General features: G+C 36.5%; 1 long non-coding RNA gene across 1 annotated transcript; it reads left to right on the top strand.

Moving 5' to 3' along the window:
* Positions 1-444: 444 nt before the first annotated feature.
* On the top strand, positions 445-4,708 carry LOC133517127 (uncharacterized). The gene is made up of 2 exons (XR_009799331.1): positions 445-2,767; positions 3,286-4,708. It is a non-coding gene; the product is annotated as an uncharacterized LOC133517127 (long non-coding RNA).
* The last annotated feature ends 19,904 nt before the right edge of the window (positions 4,709-24,612 follow it).

Below are 24,612 nucleotides of genomic sequence, written 5' to 3'. Positions count from 1 at the left end.
AAATGAATCCCAACATTCTGTATGCTTTTGCTGAAATTTTGTCAATATGTGAAATAAATTGTAGTTCGCTATCAAGATTTAACCCCAGGTCCTTCACTTCAGACAAAACCCTTAAATTTTTGTTGTTTAATGAATAATTATACTCTATCTTATTGCGTTTTCTTGTAAATGTAATGGCACAGCATTTTTCGACATTCAAGTACAGTTCATTCATAGAACAATATAAACTCAGTCTATCAAGATCAGCTTGAAGTTTCATACAATCATCACTTGATTTAATAATGGTGTATATTTTAGTATCGGCATATAATAACAAGTCAGAAAATTTGAAACGAGTGGCGATAAATTAAAACACGACTGAAGGGAGTGTTTTAAATTGACACGAGTTGCGAATTACCTATTCGCACATGTATCGTACAACGTTTTACAGTACATAAGGTACCCTTTAAATGTTTGACACAGTAACGTAATATGGTAATTTTCGCACTAGTGCGGTAAAGTAGTACCATATGTACAGTCAGCGTCAAATACTTCGTAGTACACCATACTAAATATATGGTGTACCGAACTATTTGGCTACTTTGGTTGCTACAAAGTATTTGACGCTGACTGTACTGTAAAAGCTGTTTTAATACTATTAATAAGTATAGTTAGTGTATTAATTTTGCCATAATCGCATGCAGTTATGACTATGGGTATAAATATTGTTGAATTTATATAGCCGAGTCCACACAGAGCGACCGAGGAGGCGCGTGCGTTTTCCTTGCCCGAGCGCACGTCTACACTGGCCAGTTTGTGCGTGAGAATATTGCCTCACGCGTATGCTCGCTCTGTGTGGACCCGGCTAATCATGTATAAATGACAACAGATTTTATTCTCTAGGTGGGCACCTGCTCCCCGCTGGCGACACCCTTGCAGAAGCTAGCATTTTCAGATATATTTACTTTTTAAGTTTTTGGTTTGGTTTAACCGGAATTATTTTTACCCGACTATGAGAATGGGAAGGGTTATGATTTTAGCAGTCTACGTATGGATGCCGTATATATGCCGGTATGTTTTTGTTGTGTATAAATTACTAATCAATTTTGGTGAATGAGGTGTTTATAGGTTCATTTTTATGGGGTGACATAGACTACATAATAATATTTAACTGACTTTGGACAAGGAAGAGGTGCTATAGTTAAGAAAAAAATCATAGTCGGGTAAAAGTTTTTACAATCTTTTGCTTGTTTTCATTCTTATAACAAATATTTTAAACTTGCATGTGCTCATTGCCTCAGATTGACGACTACGTTGAGTTTTCGGGTGCTGGGAACAGTGTGGCTGGCAGCACGTTTTCTGCCACTGCTGAAAATCTCGTTGTTGTTCCAACAACCGCCACCGTTACTGCGGCCTTGCTCAGCGAACAACCCCACTTCTCCACCTCTCATTTGTCCTCGTCTCCCTCTCCTTCTGCCAGCCCTATACGCTCCACGCATTCAGTACTGCCCACAAGTCCTGGACTACCCGAACGTCCCTCTCTTGCCGCCCTTTCCGCCCGCTATGCCCGTCCCGCCCTTCTCGCTCGTTCCGCAATAACCGCCCAACCCGCACGTCTTGTCCTGCCTGCACGTCAAGTACACAGCTCTGTGTACGTGGATCCGCGCCCTGCACGCGTATCCACGTACACAGAGCTGTGTACTTGCCCCGCAACCGCACGACGGAACCGGCACCTTCGACAGCACAATTTAATCATCTGCAGCATGAGCATGATAATATTTTAAGAGTAATTAATTAATTTATGAACTAATAATTCTGTTTTAAGATCAGGTTGAGTACGAGAAACATTGTTTATTTAACTTGGGACAAGAAAAACAGTAACTTGGCAGTAAGAATGCATACATAAAGCCTGTAAGCTCCATACTTGACGTACCATTCCCTACAAGTGTTTCTCTTGCCTCCATATTTCGCTTACCCCATCTGACCTTATTTGTATTGATAAAACATACAAATAATAAATATATATATACGCGAGCAATCGCAAAATCTACATTTCGGGATTTCTCGTATCGTACAGTGCCGTTTAAATAAAATAACACCACCAACTACCCATAAGAGGGTTATTATGAAACTTATAATTAACATGCATTTTATTGAAAGGCTGGAATTTTATTTATCTTGAAATCTTGACCATGGTCATATGTTTGACTGGACGGTACACGGCAATGTTATTATTACTAATATATTTCATAACACTAGACTTATTCAATCCTAAGTAACCTATTAGCTTCTCATTCGTGTGCGGTATATATCAGCGTTTGGTAGTATCATAATAGTCAAATCTGGTGTTGGTTGTTGTTAATAGTTAAATGTTCATAAAATTTGACAACTTATTATAGTTATATTTTGTGTGAGTCAGTTATCATAACAGAAATAAGATATAAAGCTGTTAATACCGTAAATTGTGTATGGATATGTTTGACTCAAATTCTGTATTCCCACAATAAGTAGGTATACGGGGAGCCCGTAAGAAATCAGTGGTATATGAAGGCTTTCTTGTGCAACTTTAGTATGAGCTGGAACAAGTAAATGTAGTTATGTAGAACAGATAATCTCCATTGTGGTAGATGGCGCTATTTATTATGTGCTCTGTGATACCACTTAGTTTAAACTTGCTATAACATATTTTATGTTGACAGGATATCCTGAACGAACTGAAAATTTTTAATGAGGCGCAGAAACAAAAATGGAGTGTTTTGAAGGAGGGGCACGACTTGTTGGCGAATCGGTAAGACTTTTAATACTGATATCAAAGAAAATTTGAAACAGGTGGATTCTCAAAGAAACCTTTGTAGCCACAGTAAATTTACTGCAATTTTTCGACACATGATTAAAACTTTTAGAACGTCATTTGACTTTGATCCTTATCCGTACACTGATATGTGTATAATTTGTTAAATATCAAAAAGTGGCGCCATCTAATAGATCAAAGGCCCGGGCCGGGTTATGCCCGGTAATATGGCGCCCCTTTCTGATATTTAACAAATTTGACACATCAGTAAAAGAATAAGGATCAAAGTCAAATGGCGTTCTAAAAGTTTTAATCGTGTGCCTAAAGATGGCAGTAAATCTGCTGTAGCTACAAAATTTTCATTGACAATCCACCTCTATTTCAAATTTTCTTTGCTCATATCAACTAACAAATAAACGTATTATTTATTGTTTAAGTAGTATGTACTAGTAATAACACGCGAACGAATGAACAAGCACTCCTACCCTGAGGTTGAACTACCTGACTAATTATAGGTTCATCCTCTGACCTTTCCAAGGAGCAAGATCTTATTTTCGTGTATGAGAGCCTTTGGAATACAATATTATTAACGCCCGAATGAGTGCTACCGCGTTTAATTTCGCCACTAGGGGTGCTAGTGTAGACGGAGGTCTTTCGAAATGTCAAATGCATAGCTTTTTTATCGTGAATTTCTACTCCTCATTCATAATTGTGGTAAATCTTATTTCATCTTTGATTAGTTAGTCACCAAACAAAAGTAACTCAAATAGCCGGGTCCACACAGAGCGAGCATACGCGCCAGGCAACTTCCTCACGCACAAAACGGCCAGTGTAGACGTGCCTCGGACGAGGCGGAGCGCGCGTTTTCCTCGCCCTAGTGCGCCGCCTCGGCCGAGGCACGTCTACACTGGCTGGGATTACCATCGAATCGTCTAATGTCGGTTTTGTTCCTTTGGGTTTGTTGTACCTAGTGACATGTTTTTTAAACGATTGCAACGCCATCTGCGAGTTGCTCGAGAGACTCAACTTACACACATATATGGATGTGGCTTCAAAAGTAATCACCGTTAATATCTCGTACCTTGAATAAAGGACCCACTTCTTAATTATTATTATAAATTATATTTTGGTATTGTTCCAGTATTAACACATTGGAGGACACCGAGATTATTGAGAACTTGGAAGACACAGTTATAATGGAAGAGGAAGACGTCTGAGCTAAGCGCTGTCCTCGCACCCTCCGTCTAGTTTACGTTTGCGGCCATATCAAAAATACACACCGTATGTTTATTAGGGTTCCGTACCAAAAAGGTACAAAAGGAACCCTTATGGTGCTATTGCTAAATATCTCGAGAAGTACTTAAGCTATCGATGTGAAATTTGGAATAGTAATGAATAACGCTGACCCAAACATATTGGATGTGTATTTATTTTATTTTATTTGTAAGTATTAATAATGGAAAATTCCCAATATGAAGAGGGGGTAAAATTGCAAAGTCTAGTTAAATAGGTCAAGTGGGGTATCATTTGAAAGAGCTCAAATTGAAAATTACAAAACAATTTTTTATTTTCATTGTGAAAAAAAAATTTACGTATGAAGGAAAATGTGAAAATAATACCATCCCCCCCCCCCCCCCTCTCTCATCTCCGAAGTTTAAGAATAAAAATTGTTTTTTTTACATTGGTCAAGTCTTTCATGAGAAAATTTGAAGTTTGTACGGAACCCTCGGTGTGCGAGGTAAACGAACTCGCACTTGACCGGTTATTCTTATTGCCCATAAGGCCCGTCCTTAGATATATGTCAATGATTACGGTGATCTCGAAAATGGCTCAAATGATTTCAATTAAATTTGCTATATGGGGGTTTTCGGGGCGTTTTTGAGTTTTTACCTATTTGTTTTCCGAGCAAAAGGAATTAAAGTTTACTGATTTTGAAAACTGTGTTTTATTAGTAAAATAATGTTCTGATTACATTTCTTGAAAGAAAATACATACTTATTTAGTATATTACTACATAGAGCGGGAAAAAGGGATTTGGTTCATACACATTTTATAATATGGTTAACTCTTTCCCATTTTTCCTGTAGCCATAACAAAGTTAAGGGAATCTAAAGCATTGCGCATTTTTCTACGTTTTGTATATTAGGTAGGTATTTGTATCAGAATAAAACATAGTAATAAGCAAAATATGTATTTATTAGACGCGCACGCTTTTCCTGCGCCACTCTTAATAGTAGTCCGTTTTGCGCATGACGATGAGGAAGTTCTTGAGGAGCGTCTTCATCAATATCTCCTACGATTTCCTCGGGAACATTTCTGCAAGAAAAAGGAGAACATCGGTAAGAATATTAGAATTTAAAGAAGAAATCTAATCATCACTATAAAGAGTAAAAATGTGAAACTTTCTTCATCAATCGCTGAACAATGAAATTTATTCCATTTGCCCTTATCTTCATTTAATAGGGAATATTACGCGAAACTCTGCGTAGGGGTCACAACTACCACAATCCATCACAATCTGAGGGCCTCCGCTAGCTGACGCGGATTATCCGAACGGACGCCCCGTCTAATAACAAATTGTATGAATAGCGCTAAGTGGCGCGGGCGCGTGCGACGGAATTGGCCTGGGAGCAGGACCCGCGAGCGTGCGCACGCGGCGGGCGTCCGCGTCAGCTAGCGGAGGCCCTGAGGGTCTATCGCGAAACAAGAAAATTTCGTTACTTATCACTGATGAGAATCTGCAATGTTAAGCTCCCTTACCTATAATGTTGCATTATGTTGTAAACTACGCAACATGCATTTATTATTGACGATGCCTTCGTCGGGCTGTAGTGTAAGACGCGGTCGTGGCCCAGGCACCGGAATACGTTTTTGAGGTACCCATTGGTACGCTTGATCGTGTTGCGCACGCGACAGTGCCAGACCGTGTACCTACCTTGCTTCTGGGCTTCCCGGGGCAGGATTCAGCACTGGCGTCATGAGCCATGGCTCAAGAGCATACCCCGAGTCACCTGAAATTATTATTTTTTGGTTACATAATACTTAATCATCTGAACAACTAACGAAACTTCCCCCTTGCTTATGCCTTTTTAGGGTTCCGTAGCCAAATGGCATAAAACGGAACCCTTATAGTTTCGCCATGTCCGTCTGTCTGTCTGTCTGTCTGTCTGTCTGTCTGTCTGTCCGAGGCTTTGCTCCGTGGTCGTTAGTGTTAGAAAGCTGAAATTTGGCATGGATATATAAATCAATAAAGCCGACAAAGTCGTACAATAAAATCTAAAATTTTAATTTTTTTTAGGGTACCTCCTCTACACGTAAAGTGGGGGTGAATTTTTTTTTTCGCTTCAACCCTAAAGTGTGGGGTATCGTTGGAAAGGTCTTTCAAAACTAATAGGGGTTTTCAAGAAACATTTTTTGATAAAGTGAATATATTCGGAGATAATCGCTCCGAAAGAAAAAAAAAATGTGTCCCCCCCCCTCTAACTTTTGAACCATAGGTCCAAAAAATATGAAAAAAATCGTGGAAGTAGAGCTTAAGAAAGACATTAAATGAAAACTATAGCGGACATGATCAGTTTAGCTGTTTTTGAGTTATCGCAAAAAGTTTTCCCTTCATAGTAAAAAGACTTCTTTAATTAGGTACTGATTATGCAAATTTGCCTATTTGTTTAACTCGGGTGAAAGGTACCATTTACTACACTTTAAGCTCCAGTTTAGCTTATTGTGACGGAAGAGTAACTACGGAACCCTACACTGAGCGTGGCCCGACATGCTCTTGGCCGGTTATTTACATTATGATAGGTATATTAACTTAGTCATGAACTATTTATTCTGTGGTCGTGATCTTAGTACATTTACTAACATGCACTTGCCCCATTCCAATAACCCGGGGTTAACCGGTTAAACCGTTAACCCAATGTGAAATTGTACTGGTAACATGGTAACTCCAGGGTTAACCAGTTAACCCCGAGTTAGTGAAATGGTGCAAGTGGTGCTAAGGGATTTAGAAACAGCGCGCCAAGCGGGATGTTTTGGAAACTCAAAATTCCATACAAAATGACAGTTAACGCAAACGCGTACGTCACGTCTCCCCATCGAATAAATTTACACTAGGTACAGATACACAATTTTCTGCTTACCCAGAAGGAAATACTCCCCAATGTGGCCATTGTACAATCTTCTTAATTCATCCTAAATGGACGAATTGTTAAATATGAAAGAGTCGTGCACACGGCCAGGAAACCTCGTGTTTACTGCCAAGATCTTACAGTTGACATCTGCAATCTGAAGATATAAGGTTATTTATATTCTTATTTGAGAATTGGTGACAACCAAGTAGTAACATATAAGTTATTATTTTAATGAATTATTATAATCAATCTAGATTAGGTACATCATTATCTTAGTCGATTTGTGTTAGATTGTCCCATAGTATTTATATTTCTTTATTTAATTATAATATACATACATTGTGGTCAGTGATGAGGATTTTATGATTAATATAAAAAAATCATTATTTGTAACTAAAATTGAAACTTACTAGCTGTACATTAAGAGCGTGAACGCCTTTCCGATTCAGATATTGCACTCCGTGTGGCACAGGTGGGAAATATTTTCACTTGAGTGCAGTCTACTACACCCAAGATATTTGGCAGACCATATGCATCCTCAAATCCTGAGGCAACTGATCGTCGGGACCGATCAGTTCCAGGAAAAACTATTATCCATTGGTCTTTAAGTCTATAAAAAGGAGCATATTTTAGATGGCACGTTTTAGAACTTAACCTTAGTCAAACCTAGCTAGTATTGCAATTCCAGATTATGTATCCAATGTAACTAACTACCTGAACATAACTATCAAACAATACCTATCTCATTAGGTACACAATACATCAACACTGATGCTTATTCAAAAAAGTAAAAACTACTAAGATAGCCCTAGTATACTCTCACAGTTTTTGATGCCTAGTAGTTCAGTGGTCCAATAAACATACCTTCTGTTCACAGCATCTACAAATTGTTCGAGATACTGTGGCTTACAGTCGTCTGACCAATAGATAAACCATGATCCTGACCAGTCCCGTGTTGATAATTGCCATCAGCCAGCAGATGTAATGCTGTTAGAATCTTATTTAAGTAGTTGTACACAGCTTAATTATTTAAGTAATTTTTTTCGCTTAAGAAATATTTAAATTTTAAGGTATAATGTAGCACCTCTGTTATGTTATAAACAACAATTTCACCCAAATATTTGTATCAGCTAATTTTGTGTGATTGTGCGGTATCTTAACATACAAACTTTTGGTACTATATGAGCAACACTGCAATATTATAGCTTTACCTTAAGGTGAGATGGCAATTCATCACCCTTGTGAGGCTGGAGGTCGGCGTTGAGTTCTTCACAAATATATAACACTAACTCCTTTCGTACTCTGTATATATGACGGAACTCTTCGTCCGGCATATCAAAGGGGTTTGCAGCGTCCCTCAAAGATCGTCGCTGAATCCTTCTTCTTTCTTTTTCCTCTGCAGCAGTTGCGAGCTGGAAGAAAAAAAATCTCGACATCCCTGCAAAGAAAATATTGACAATATTATATGCAGCGGAACTTTTTTTTTTTTTGCTACGTCGGTGGCAAACAAGCATACGGCCCGCCTGATGGTAAGCAGTCTCCGTAGCCTATGTACACCTGCAACTCCAGAGGAGTTACACTACTAACTAACTAACTAACACTCAATAACTAACACTCAATAAAATCATAGAAAAACGGATACTTACTGATAATTTATACCTTAACATAGGTTTTTTCATGAGCTTTGCATCCACGACAACGCTTGTCGTGACCTAAGAAGCACGTAGATAAAATTAACTATATTGAACTGCCAAAATGGGATAATGTGTCAAATTATCCGACGACCATGTTATGCAAATTGTCGATTGTCATCTATCGCTGTCAAATGTGGATAACTCCTATTATCGTCTGCAACCGTAGTGTGAACGATAAAATCGAAGAAAACTGTCATTTTAACAACAAGATTGTCACCATATCGCGTGATAACTAAGACCATGCTAAGCCCGCAGCGTAATAAGAGTGTAGTACCAAGTACAATTCTTTCGATACATACTTTTTGCAGCTAACTGTACCAATGTTCAATTCAACTTCATGTAAGGTCAGCATGGGAAAGTGTGGCACACAGCCCATTCAGGTATGTGAGGCTGACATTGGGGTCTGTTTATACATTGATTAGTGTTTATTGCGAGTTCATACATTAGCTACTTGCATTAAATGGCAAATGTATGAACCTGCAAATAAATAATAAATAAATAAAATAAAATAGCCTTTTATTTCTTGCGAAATTTTAACATTGTTGTTTAGAGTTAAGTTAAAATAATTTTAGAACCAACATCAAAAAACTATAAGCAAACTTAATTACTTATAGCTTCCCAATGGCAGCTCTAAAACTATTTCAAAATGAATTTTAATATGTAGCAAGAACCCCGTCTTCACAGGTGAAGGCCTCCTCCAGAGTTTTCCACTCATCTCTATCTTGAGCTATTCGCATCCAGTTTTGACCAGCTATATTTTTTATTTCGTCTTCCCATCTAGTAACAGGTTTTCCTATACCCCGTTTCCCTAGTGGCCCTTTCCATGACGTAACATTTTTGGTCCAACGCTGGTCCGTTATTGCCTGCAAATAAGACTAACCAATTACCCTCAACACAAGCCTTATTGAGCTTACTGTGGGACTTAGTCAATTTGTGTAATAATGTCCTATAATATTTATTTATTATATCACGATTGTATAATAGTTATTTACGATACATTAGTGGCGATAAATTGAAACACGACCGAAGGGAGTCTTTTAAATCGACAAGAGTTGCGAATTACCTATTCGCACATGTGTCGTACAACGTTTTACAGTACATATGACGCTTTAAATTTTCGACATACTTAGTTACATAATGTGCTAATTTACACACTAGTGCGTAACACTATAGTAGCACCGTATGTACTGTAATAGTACATTACGATACTAGTGCGAAAATAGGAAATTCGAAACGAGTGGCGATAAATTAAAACACGACCGAAGGGAGTGTTTTAAATCGGCACGAGTTGCGAATTACCTATTTGCACATGTATCGTACAACGTTTTACAGTACATATGGGCCTGTAAATGTTCGACACAGTAACGTAATACGCTAATTTTCGCACTAGTGCGGTAAAGTAGCACCATATGTACTGTACATAGTTATTTGTGCAACAAGACAGGAAAGTTGGTTTTTCTTGCGAGTGTTGATTTTGAGTAAGCGAAAGATTCTATAATTGCATCACGAAGCGAGTGATTCTAAGTTAGAATCTTGAGCGTAGCGAGGGAGTTAAAAACACGAGATGTAAAATAACTGCTCTCGTGTGACACGCAACTTTTCACCTCAGTAGTGAGTTCATTATTAAAGGTTAATAAAATTAAACATCAAGTAAAGTTAACCACATTTATTTACATTCATGAATGAAAGGCATCATCATTATGACGAAAGCTTGTCTCACTGAGGAAAGTCGCATTTAAATTTCGGTGACAATATTTTTACGAAAGGGTGTAGCATCGGCGGTCGATACTGGAGCTGGGATTTTACGCGGTAGGCCGTACGGCGGTGCACGGTGTGGCGTTATTGTGGCGGAAATGTTTATTTACATCGGTTTCGATTGTGTATTGTAAAAGTGCGCGACTCGCTGCTGTAAAGATAGTGTTATCGGATCGTTCGCTCTTGGTGTTCTCTGTGTACATGCCCGTCGATTCTGCGGAGACTCTTACCGAATTTACGGAATGCCTAGGGGAAATGGCGGCAATAGTGGAGGAGTGCCAGGTAGACTGCGTCTTCATATTAGGGGATTTCAACGCTCACCCGGGCAGACGATTCGGTAAGGAGTTGTTAGACTTTTGTGCGGATGTTAGATGGCAATGTGCGGACATAGACATTCTAGGAGTGGCCTCGGATACATACACCTATGTTAGTGATATTAATGGTACTAAAAGCTGGCTGGATCACTGTGTAGTATCTGAAGCGGCACGGAAACTAATACGGAGTATAAAAATACATTATGACGTGTACTGGTCGGACCATCATCCGTTAGAATTAGTTTGTAATTTAAATTTAATTAGAAATAATAATATTACAAGTAATATAGTACTTATGTAATAAGATTATTTGGGGAGAGCGTGACGCAGCACAATTGACATTATATGAAAATTATTGCAATGAAAAATTTAAATATATTGATTTTCCAATTGTAGCAGGATAGCCTAGGAAAAATTGCCCCAGCGATTTTGGGCCGAAACTGTAATCAAACGATTCCTTTTGGGGAGGTTATACTCTGCACAAAGTTTCATCCCTCTGTTACCCCCTGGGGGTGAAAAACACCCGACTAACCCCAAAACTGTTTTAATTATTTTTTCCTAAACTATGAAAGTGACGAATTTCAAATTTTGTACAAATATTAATAAGATCTATGATTGATCTATGTGCTAAAAAAATATTAACCCCCTAACCATTTAAACTCTTGTAAAAAAAACAAAAATAAAAAAAGAATCAACCTGTATATCAAGTTTGGCTCATGGTACCACACCATTTTTTTTTTCAAAAATGAACCAGTTTATATTCTACATGATACAAAAGTTTCATGGACCTACTCCAGAAGGAATAACATTGCGAAATTAATATGTATTGGCTCTTTGGTGCGTACTATTCATTGAACTCCCACTAAGAGCCTTGCATTATTAATAAACAATGGCTTGCAACCGACCGCTGGCGCTGCTCGTGCCCGATTTGAAAAAGGTGGGGATAAAGAAGTATGAATCAAACTCATTTGTATTTATAAAAACATTTTTAGGGTTCCGTAGTCAACTAGGAACCCTTATAGTTTCGCCATGTCCGTCTGCCTGTCTGTCTGTCTGTCCGAGGCTTTGCTCCGTGGTCGTTAGTGCTAGAAAGCTGAAATTTGGCATGGATATGTAAATCAATAAAGCCGACAAAGTCGTACAATGAAATCTAATTTTTTTTTTTGAGGGTACCTCCCCTTCACGTAAAGTGGGGGTGAATTTTTGTTTTTTGCTTCAATCCTACAGTGTGGAGTATCGTTGGAAAGGTATTTCAAAACTAATAGGGGTCTTCAACAAACATTTTTTGATAAAGTGAAATATATTCGGAGATAATCGCTCCGAAAGAAAAAAAAATGTGTCCCCCCCTCTAACTTTTTGAACCATAGGTCCAAAAAAAATGAAAAAAATCGTGGAAGTAGAGCTTAAGAAAGACATTAAATGAAAACTATAGCGGACATGATCAGTTTAGCTGTTTTTGAGTTATCGCAAAAAGTTTCCCCTTCATAGTAAAAAGACATACTTTAATTAGGTACTGATTATGCAAATTTGCCTATTTGTTTAACTCGCGTGAAAGGTACCGTTTCATCCCTTGGTTAACAATTTACTATACTTAAAGCTCCAGTTTAGCTTATTGTGACGGAAGAGTAACTACGGAACCCTACACTGAGCGTGGCCCGACATGCTCTTGGCCGGTTTTTTAAAATTATCTTGGTTTCGGGTCCGAGACGTTGCGTATTAAGCATGATACGAGTATAATGATTAGTGGCTACGAAATAGTACGTTTATTTTAATTTCGCAATGTTCCTTCTGGAGTAGGTCCATGAAACTTTTATATAATATAGAATATAAATTGGTACATTTAAAAAAAAAAATGGTGTGTGTACCGTGAGCCAAACTTGAGATACAGGATGATTCTTTTTTCATTTTTGTTTTTTTTACAAGAATTTAAATGGTTAGGGGGTTAATATTTTTTTAGCACATAGCTTTTAGTCTTATTAATATTTGTACGAAATTTGAAATTCGTCACTTTCATAGTTTAGGAAAAAATAATTAAAACAGTTTTGGGGTTAATCGGGTGTTTTTCACCCCCAGGGGGTAACAGAGGGATGAAACTTTGTGCAGAGTATAACCTCCCCAAAAGGCATCGTATGATTACAGTTTCGGCCCAAAATCGCTGGGGGCAATTTTTCCTAGGCTATCCTGCTACACCCTTTTATGTATATAAATAATACGTATGCCCCTTTGTTTGATTTTTTAAGATTTTTCAAATATTATAAGTGTTTTTGATAATTGTATGGAATTTGTATTTTGTTCCACATCATTTGGCCTTTAACATCAATTAAATGATGGTTTGAACAGCGCCCATAACATTAAGGCACTTACGTAAATGACTAGTAAGCCCAATTCGAGAGCGGCAGCCGCGACCGCATGGCGGGCAGGAGAATGTCATGCCCGGTGACGAAGGTGGGAAAACAGCGCGCTGGTGTCTCAGTTCTCGCCTAGTGTGAAGGAGTTTAAGCCATGCTTCATCGTGTGCAACTACTCCATCTCCCAGGGTCTTCCTCCAGTGCTCGCGGTCTTCAGCCTCCCTTTCCCAGTTGGTGGGATCGATCCGGAAGGACAACATATCTCGCTTTGCGCTATCCTTTAAACGAAGCATTGGTCGCCCAACCGGTCGTTTCGCGTGCGCTACTTCGCTTAGGATAGTCTTATGGCTCCTCTACATGATGGCCCAGCGTAGGCCAGTCCTAGGGACGCATTTATGCGTTAGAGGGAGCAAGTGATATTGCTATCTCATTTCACCGCATAGCTGCGTCCCTTGGACTGGCCTACGCTGGGCCATCGTGTAGAGGAGCCCTTACGTGGCAAACGAGAGGGCTCCATCCTGTGCACGTGCCCCAACCACCGTAAGCGTCTCTGTTTCAAGACTGCTGTGATACTGGGTAAACGTGCGATGCTAAGTACCTTCTCATTTTGCTCCTATCTTATACCTAATAATAATAAATCGAAAAGAGGAAAACAAAGGGGCATAGCTATATATGGTTAATATACATGAAATTGTTTAAAAATATTATTCATAATGTCAATATTGAGGGAGGAAAATGGGGGAAGTGGTCGTCCACTATCCTCTAAAATATTTTGAATGTTTCAACCATAAACCTAGGTAGCAATTTAGCAACTTCTGCTAACAATCTCTGCACTACAATGTAGAATTTAAAATTGGGGGTAAAGTGTCTTTCTGATCGGTCACAAAAGGAGCATTATTTATGAACTATAGAAATAAAAAATATTTCTTTTTTAATTTTTTATTTACTACCTTGAAAGTACAGGCCTTGCTTAAATAAACATAACAAACTATTATTTTATACCAATTATTGGGTTTTTGGTTCAGATAAAAAGCAGTCAAACACATCTAACCCAGTAAATAAATAATATAAAATCCAATCATAAATAATAACAAATGTGTTGTTTTCAACAGTAAATATTAGTATGGACTACACAATGTACTAAATCATAATCATAATCATTCTTTATTGCAACCATGGTACAGTATAGATGTTATACATGATATACAATGTCTCACATGGACCCTGCAAGGGCACAGCATATAATATCTTATTATTCATAATCATAACTCATAACATATTATATTATTATTAACAATGAAGCAATTCTTATATTACACATGAGATCACTAATAAATGTCAAAATAAATTATCAAAGAATGAGTCATCAAAGAAAAAAAATAAACAGAAAACTCATCTAAGATAAGTAAATTTTCTCGCACTTATTTAATGGATAAGACCTGTAGGGCTAAGATGGTCGACTCTTTATCATTTGTCACCATGTCTGTCACGTTCTAACAAATATGTAAGCGCGAAAGTGACAGGCATAGTGACAAGTGATAAAAATGGAGCCATGATGCCACCGCTGATAAGACTAATGATTGTAGTTTAACTTTCTCTGTAGGGCTAAGGTCAACTCTTTATCATTTGTCACCACGCCTGTCACATTCTAACAAGTATGTATGTAAGTGCGAAAGTGATGGGCATAGTGACAAGTGATAAAAATAGAACCATAGTGGCACCGCTGATTTGTTCTTATTTTACTACAGGTTTTTATACTAAGTCAGTGGCAAACAAGCATACGGCCCGCCTGATGATAAGCAGTCTCCGTAGCCTATGTACGCCTGAAACTCCAGAGGAGTAGGAGAAGGAGGTAACTACAGAAACAAATTTGAAATGTTTAATTATCAGTATTAACATACTAGAAACTTAATTATGAAGTAGCTGTATTGTTAGAATGTTTTTTGAAGAACTATTAATTTCATACCTTTTTGTTTTAAAATGTTTTTTCAGTTCTGGAGCCGTTTACTGAAACGGCTTTCAAAGGAAAAAATAACTCACTGTATATTTATGTGTTATATATTTTTGTGAATATTGAACATTAAAATATTTTACTGGTAACAACTGAGAATAATCATTCCCACTAGGACCCACCAAAGTAAGTTAATGGTACTACAGATCATTATTAGAAGAAAGATGAGAAAACCCATTCTTTAGCTAGTCTATCTATAACTTAGAATATTGACCCGTTTGGGCCGCTCATCTGATTTGGAGTTTATTCAGTAAAATATTATTTTGCCTAATATTTAAACATTATAACTTACTATATTGATCACTTTCGTATATACTATAAGGGTATTGAGTTATTATGAAACAATTTGTAACTCATAAGCAGACAAGTTAGTGTACAATATTATGTATGTACCTACAACTAATCAGATAGTGGAAAGAAGCAATTTTGTGTCATACAAGGCAACATTGTTTTTAGTTTGTTACTAACTGATGGGTAAGTGCCTATATTTAAATGGGTCATCACAAGACAGTGTACGGATTTTCTGAATTAAAATAATTTTAGATAGTCTTACATATAGCAAACCTGTAATTGAGGTAACACAAACAAAAGAGGCACTATCACTTTATCTTAAATCACCACAAATAAAATTATTATCTTGACAGTCCACGTGTACCTAAATGAGTAACTAGCTGGAACCAGGCGGCGCGAACAACCACGACGTCAACACTTCCAAAAGTTTGTCGTGACACTCTTGCGACCCCAGGCTGCCTTCCTCTAGGATTCTAAGTCTGCTAGTCCATTGATACTTAGCACGAACGAATCATCTTTTAGCTTGAACAGGGGATGAATCTGCTTCGGAGAACCTTTGTTTCGTGAGGGCACGATGTATAGATTTATGTTTTCCATTTACCTAGTTAATGACGATTTCGCCAGGAACTGTTCTCATAGGGGATAAAGTTGTCCCGTAGTTGCTTTTAGTAAAGTGATCGCTGGTTTTTATTAACAAATAGCCACAATGGATGGAGTGCCGGGTGTTGACTGTTGACTAAAGAATGGTTTCAAGACTAATTCTTCATTAGCTGCACACTTCCACGTTAGTTTACTGCAGTATAAGCTAACAGTTTAAATATTATCATCGAGCAAAATAACAAAAACAAACATTCTTGACCCGACTTCGCCATTTTTAAGACATGTTTTCATAATTTGACGTATCAAATTATCTGTCAAAATTGACAAGTATGCTCCACGACCAATCACGTTTATGAGCTTTCGAGAAGTCACTTAGATCTTGCTTAGATCTCTAAACCATCTCTTATTGATGTCTTATTGAAATAAGACCGGAATCAAAGTTAACGTCAATTTTGACATATCGTTTAGTTATCGATCTTTTCAATCTCTTTCCAAGAACTAACGCATCTCTAAATCATTGTTCGAATCGGGCCCTAAATAGGCAAATTGAGGCAGTAACAAGTTTATGGCCGTTAATCTAGAAATACCGAGCTTCAAAATAATGCTAGTCTCGTATTTATAATCGTGTCTCAAATTAACTAAAAGTTTAAGTCAACAAAATATTCTAATCATTATTCATACGACTTTTTGCCGTGGCGTAGACCCAATATTATGAATATATATTTTATCATAATGCTAAACAATCTATGTAAATCAAAACAACATACCTGATTCTTTAAGCTCCATATTAATAATAGTCACTAAAATCACTACTTAGTCAGGAATGCACCACTAATCACCGATCACTTAATGAGTCTCTGATAAGAGAGCGCGTACAAACGGGAGTTGTGTTCACTTTCTAGGTTCGTTATAGAATGAAGGTAATTACTTATACAGGAACTATTTATACCTAATTAAAGTACGTTTATCGGCAAATTAGAAACAGCCATTAGAAATTTAAAACTACCACATGCATTTTTTTGGATCATGGCCTATGGCCAGCCCACCGTGCTTTGCAAATAAAAAAAAAAACGATTACGGATGGCTTCCCGCTTGGCGGGCCGATATCTTTTACTAATGTTGTCACCGTAAGCGTGTTGTAGACATGGTACGTACTGAACAATACCTATATTTTCACACTGTTCCACCTTTGTTAATTACATGAAACTTACGTATTATGTAGATAGGTAGTTGGTTAATATTTAGTACAAAAATGGTGATAGTATGACGAGCTTGAATTGTTATACAGCATGTTTTATTTTTTAATTTAGATTTTTTTCTAGGAAAATAAGTAAGTAGAGAACTCATTTTTTTTGATAGTTTACATTGATCACATCAACATTTATGAAAAATTTGATAATTGTCCTTTTTACACTTTTTGAGAAAAAAAATATAAACGTATTAGGGTTAAATGAATGTCGTGGGGTTCCAGGTGGCAGTAGAGGGTTAAAAATTGGTATGGATTACTTTCATTTGACGGGGCATTAACTGGTAGTAGTTTTGAACTCAAAGCTTTGGGGGCAATTTTTGAAGGCTTATCCTGCTACACCCTTTAAAACTTCATACACTAGTTAGTGTATAACCCGTGAAAACTAGGCGTTCCATTAAAAATTAACTAGGGTCTAAATAAAAAGGCGGTGAAACTGAACAAGCTTGTTCACCTGAACTCACCGCTCTGACTGATTAAAAATAAAAAATAGAACTGTTGAACACTGCACTGCTGCAATCTAAATTTAAAAATTGTTTCAGCCAGCAGCAGCAGGTTGTTGGAGCCGTAAAAGTCTGACGATTTCTTAAAATTGATTTATTGTATAGACTCCTACGAGCCTATAAACTCACTGTCTAAGCCAAATAAATAATGATAAATCAAATGCACGTCTAATTCTATTTATATTTATTTACGTTGAAACTTACAGAATGATGTATTTATACATCCGCAAGCCGGCAAGAGGTTTTTTTTTTTTATTAATTGGTAAAAAAGTGTTTATTAGTTTCTATTCTTCTTTTAGAGCAAGATCCCAGAGCCGCCAGACCATACTTATTTTCTCATGAATAAAATGTATGGGATAATACAGTTTTAGTATGTACTTTTAATGCCTGCATACTTGCTATATTGGCCCGACGGCCATTTGTCCGGTACAAGGTGCTAAAGTCAGGTAAAAATATAACTGACTTTTCTTAAATTCTCATGGCTGATTTTTATGTAAGTTTTAGAAAATATTGTAAAAAAATTATAACCAACATTGCCAGACCATTTCCGCCGGCGGTAACTATTACCGGACGCTTTAAAGCGGTCAAAATATATTGTAACTTTACTTACATTCTCACTCTTGATTTTTATATATTATTTTATCTGGGTAAAGTTCGGCAAAATACACGTTCGGAAAGATGACTCTTCTAAAAATCTTCGTTGTTAATAATCAAAAGGGCAAGGGTATTCATTTTCTGACCAACTTTCTAACTTCCTTAATAAATTAGGAGAGGTTATGACTAGTAATCCCGACGATAAATTCCTTATCATTGGTGATTTCAATCTGAGTAACATTGAATGGACGCGTAGTAATGAGTTTTTATTGCCCCCTAAGTATTCCACTATGCATGAGTCTAGTCTTGTTGATGAATTAAATACTCTTGATTTATGTCAGTATAACGGGGTGTTTAACGCGTTTGGAAAATTATTGGATCTTGTACTTTGTAATGGTGTAGTGACTGTGTGTGATTTCCAAATCCCGCTAGTACCTATAGACCCGTACCATAAGGCGTTAAATATATCTGTAACATTTGCTTCCTTTGCTTCTCTTAAGCAAGCACCTGTCATGAAATAGCATAGCATTTCAGTAATAAGAAATAAATTAATTGCATTTTATATGGGTGATACTTCTAGCGCAGGTGCGTGCTCGGCTTACAAATACTATGTAGTTACATAGATGCGTAGGTTTCGTAGGTACATTAAGATTTTATTGTATTTTGGATTCTCGTTATTTTTGGTACAGGCAGTGGTGGAGGTGCATGGCTACTTTATGAATGAATTCGATTCCTTATGTGTCCATGCAGTTTTGCAGCTTGCTGTACACATTAACCTTAGCTTGTGCTATAGGTAGACATCTGTGTGTAACTGAACTGTAATTAGATTTGATCTTCGTTATATTTAATTTTTTATAAGTGAGAACCTGTAATTGGCTCTGTATTTCTATTGTATGTTATAGAAATGTTTAATGCTGTTGGTTTTCCATGTATGTAATAAAAAAAAAAACTGCAGTTACTGCAAAAAATCGATTTCGAGATAAACGCAAAACAAAACTGTTTGAAAGCGATTATTTTCGGCGATGCGATAATAGTTAAGATTTTTTTTTCAATTAACGTAGTATTTAAAACACAACGCAGTAAGCTCAAAAATACATTCTTCAGTTTTTCCTGAAATAAATTCTGAGTTTGTATTGCGCTCCCAAGCAGATTGAAAAATGTAAAAAAAATACTGTACCTGGGTCGAATATGGCTACGTTAAGGTTTGACGCCAGATATAACGCACTGTTGTATAGGTAACAGTCAAAGGAGTACAAAGTACAAGTCCACAGTCGTAGGAATTACAAGTCCGTATTTATTTAGATAATTTATTGTGAGCACAAAAACTCCTTGGACGTGTGAAATAGATATTATGATTAGTTTTTAAAACTTGAAAAAATGGCCATATTCTCGACAGTGTTTGTGAATATGGCTAGGTGATGACCATATTAACGGTGTGAACCGAATACGGAGGAATTTTTAATTATCAAAGGATTTTTTTAATTTAGGAATTTAGTGTTTTTAATAAAATGATTTTATGGAATCAATACTTACCTACTGATTTATTACACCGAAATAAGTATTAAGAACAACTCTAAACAAATAAATACATCTTCTACGTAATTAGGATAACCAACATCACTCAGCCATATGATACGAGATGTCACCTCTTTTCTTCCTGAGTGAGAGTAGTAAGAAGTGGTTTCCTTCCCTGTTTGGATTTATGTTCCTTTTCGTTTAGAATATATCGTCGAAGGAATATAGTGTTGGGAACTGTATAGTGGTTGGCAGTAGTTTAAACCTTCAGTTTAATATTTCTAACAGCTGCAATTACTTATTTTATGTCAGATTATGTCCAATTACTTCCAATCTGTTTTTAGACCAAACGTGCCGCCATAATCTTTATACAAACCAAAAGACCAAAAAACACCCAATAAGCAAATTAAAGTTGAATATGAACAAACTCGTTATAATTATTATTCATAATTGCCAATTAATGTGCAAACTATAATTTTCGCGTTTTTTTACGTAAATATTTTACACCCAAAGCCATTTTATATGCGCTGTTGGCAGGTACTATTAAAATGCGCATTTTTAAAGGGGCTTAAAAGCGCTGGTTCCAGTTCCAGCTTGCTAACAATCATAGTTTTCGAGAAACCTAGATTGTCACAACTCCCTTTTGTCTCAACCCTCCTTGATCTCCCCTACTTATCTTCTAGTTGAGTAGTATACATATCCAACTTAATTTAGACAAAATTTAGTTACCTTCATTTTTCAAGACCTTAATTTCTTAAATACGATTTATTGTGTTTTTTATTTTATTTATATTTTATGGTTTTAGGAAGCTTTAGCCCACATTCTTACTTTAGGTGCCTCCTCTCGCAAAATACCGTAAAACTAAGTTACTCTGAACCATTTTTTATATTAAATATGACTATATATACTCGTAATCTATATGTAATCTGAACCTTGATCCAGCCAGCCAGTGAGAGTCTCTCTAGGTTTTGGTCGAGACTCTTCGTTATGAAACCGTTCGCTGACATAACTATCGAAATAATGATCGTCGAAGGGTGTGTAATATTACGAGTCAAGGCACGCGTCTTCGTGAATGACACGATCTCAAAATTTTATTTTATATATCGAAAAATAATATTAGTCTAACAGGTAACAATTCTAAAAATGTAATACTTATTTTATAAATTAACTTACAAGTCTCAATTCAATACCTAATATTAATAGTTGCCTTAATCTGTCAGTTTGACGTATGATTTTGTAAGAAAGGAATACAACATAAATTAACTAATTGAGGCTTGTAAAGTTGTATAAGCATATGAGGGTATATTTTTATTATAATATACGACCTTCACCAAATGCATGATCATATCAAACAACTTACAAAACGTCTGCAAAAGATGATACACAAATACGAGTATACCGCCACCCGCGCGCCTCTTCACTGAATCTTAATCTTTGAACGTCGTTGCGTGCGATCGTCATACGAGTAAGAGGGGTAGCGCAGGGACAGAGCTCCGCTCCGAGGCCCCGTCGCTCAAGGGCATTGGGCCGACAATCTTCTTAAAGTAAACAAAAAACACGAATTAGTGGAAAAATCGCAACTACAGAATTAAAGTGTGAGATCAGACTACTCTACAAAGAAAATTTAGGGGCTTGAATCGGTCTCATTTGCCTGTACAATGAAAATGTTTGTTAAAAATAGGTATCTTTGATACGATTTTTTTTAGTATTAAAGTTAAGAGGGAAGAATAGTTTTTGAATCTTACGAAATAACAGTATTTTTTCTATGAACCTCCATTTCGGCAGAAAACGGTTTCCACTAACTAAATCTTAACAAATCACTTTGATTTTGATGTCAACCGCTTTAACATAATTTATCCGGTTTATAGGTTTCGCTTTTTTGAAAAAAATAAAAAAATGTTTTGCAAATTCTGAAAAAAGGTAATACCTATAAACCTAGTTTTTTATTGTGTCAATAACATACTAAAAAATTATGGAGAATGTAAAATATTTAGAAGTGGAAAAACGTTTTCTCTTTTTGTATGGACGATCACGCAGTCAGGTCAGGATCTCTTAATCAATCGTGTAACGGCAACTACAGAAATGAACTCGATATCCTGAATAACCAGTTTACCAAATAATAGTCATGAAATTTGTAACTGCTGAGATAAATCAAGACCTGATGTCAAAATTTACAATGTGACGTCTTAAGTATAATTAAATTCGGAACTTATTATTGTAGAGATTTTTTAAGTTATTTGTTGCACGTCAAACAACCTGCGTTTAATATTTTGATTCCGCCCGCAAAGAAACTTCAAGCCGGATCAAGTGTTAAAGTCTTCGAGGGTGCTTAACTTGGCACTTCGATGGAATCCGTAATGGTGATCGTGATAAAATTGATAATGCCTATTTCTTATAAGTAATATTAAGTATGAGGACCATTTGCATTATTGCATTGGACATGTGATAGTTGGAATCTATGTAAGCATTAAGGAAGATGCTCTGCGAGTAATAATATATCGATATCACATTTTAAAAATTCTAGAGACGCACAATTAAAAAACGTATTGCTATTAGTAAGTATAACTTAAAGTACCATCAAAATAAAGTTTGCGAACGAAAAAAAAATTAGGGCTCTTTAAGACAGTACGCGGTGCAAGAACTCGCATGCAAGTTTCATTATTTACATTGCGGTATTTGATCGGTCGACTGAATTGTATGTAACCTTAATTAGCACAATCGGAATAGAACCTCGAAATCTCTTGGACAGTCCTGAAATTTGGTATGTATGTAAATAAAAGGCCCCTTATTCATGTCCATACCGTTTTACATTTGGGAACCTCGAGGAATAACAGCCATCTTGGAAAATGTGTACCATCCTGGACAATTTTGCGTTTTACTTAAAATCTACAGTATCTAGGAAAATATGGTGTAAGACAACATTAAAGCTTAGTAAATTCTACACAAAAAAGCTCCAAATATCTTTGCGGAAAAACTACATCGTGTCATAGAAAATACTTGCTGAATCTAGGTTTAGCGCTTATACACTTCCAGGGGACATTCTCTTAATAGGAAACTCGGGAGAATATTCATTCCACTTTTATCTTTACATTTGTACATGATCTACCCCAATATCAACATTTTACTCAAATCACAAAATTTACGTACAAATCACAAAATTTTGGTTGTACGTACGTTGTACGCATAAAATCCAATCCATTTGTATATGTGACTGTTTGTGTTCTAAATAAAAAAATAAAAAAACGAATAGTAGAACAACGTGTAGGACATTGCCATGTGATCCTAGCCTTAATCTGAATAGGGTCTCGCCTCGTACGTGGCGCATTGCACTTTTTACCTGCTATATTTTACATCACTACGCAATGGCGTGCTATTTTATAGTGTCGATAAATAGCTTGGTATCTAACTAAATAATATACCTACAATCACTCCATTCGACTGCCAACGAAGCCGTAACCTTGTTACGAAACAAGCTTCTTTCGACGTAAGCGGCTTCGATCAAGCCTCGAAAAGAAAATTTTTGAGGGTTAAATCTGGATAGATGCTTTAGTTGGATAGATACGTACATTAGATACCTCACTTTGAAAAAATCTAACTTCCCATTATCGAAACGTGCATATCTTTTTCTCTGGTACTTAACTGGTAACCCTACTGCTTTTGACCCTATTGACCCAATAATGTCCTATATGGGTCAATGAAAAAAATGGATGTTTCAGTGAATGGGTGTTTGAGTTGAATTCTAAAGTGAACGTACTCGTTTCTCATAATAACTACTCCGTCCAAAGTTGTTGTATACTTCTCGTGTTTATGCATTCACTGCTAGCGCGAGCTACGTTGCTGGCAGTGAACGTGTATGAAAACCCGAGACGACCCGAATAAGTGCAAAATTATGAAATTGGAAAAAGGGCGAACTTTGCGATTGTTAGAAAATACGGGAGATGAACAAATTTGCTGACGAGTTAATCACAATACCATTGTCACCCCGAGTGGAATATTAAAACTGTATATCATTACAAATGTAATCAAAATTATTGCTATTACGTATTTAGTCCAAATAAATGTACCTATCTTAGTAATTAACGCAAAGAAATAACTCAAAATTCACGTAAATTACTTAGCAACCTAGAGAAGAAAATATAACTCTGCACACTGATTTCAATGAACACAGAGAGCCTTTTTGACCTATAGTGGTGAAACTTTTTATTTATGTTGCATTACAAAAAAGAATACAAATACAAAGCAAAAAGTTTCATATATGAACCTATGGGACAATATTAATTATCAGCTATTCATATGGTTGGCCGGATTAATCGAATCAGCCTCTGACCTAATTTAATAAGTTTGAAGTCAATAAGCCGACTAAATTAAACCGGCCTTGCCAGAGGGAGTATTACGTCGCTTCCATTTGCATACCCTTAATGGTAATGTAATACATGAGCGTTATTAAAATTATTACGTTCAAATCGAAAAAGGATTATGAAGACAAGGTATTTTAATTGGCATGCGAAAATTCTGTCGTCTAATATTGAGAAGTTTCAAGCTCGTGAATGACATTTTATTTAATATTCAACACATTCCTATAATCCATTTTCAGTAAGTAGAATTGATGATCAAAATGATGATCAATAGAGCTGTAAAAGAATATCTTATCTACATTTAGCTTTTTTTTCAGCTACCGAATGTGTGATAACCGCCTATAGTAGGCATAGCAGTGTTTTCTGGTGAGTTGAATTATAACAACTTTTTAAGAATTACCGCTGATGTTGTAGGTAACACATATTCTTTGCAGAAACCCGCAACTAAATCACTCCAGTTATTGTGTACTTGAAGAAATTTCTACG

Source organism: Cydia pomonella, chromosome 4 (genome assembly GCF_033807575.1).
Source record: "Cydia pomonella isolate Wapato2018A chromosome 4, ilCydPomo1, whole genome shotgun sequence".
In the NCBI taxonomy this organism is placed as follows: Eukaryota; Metazoa; Arthropoda; class Insecta; order Lepidoptera; family Tortricidae; genus Cydia; species Cydia pomonella.
This window is presented reverse-complemented; position numbering and strand designations above follow the sequence as displayed.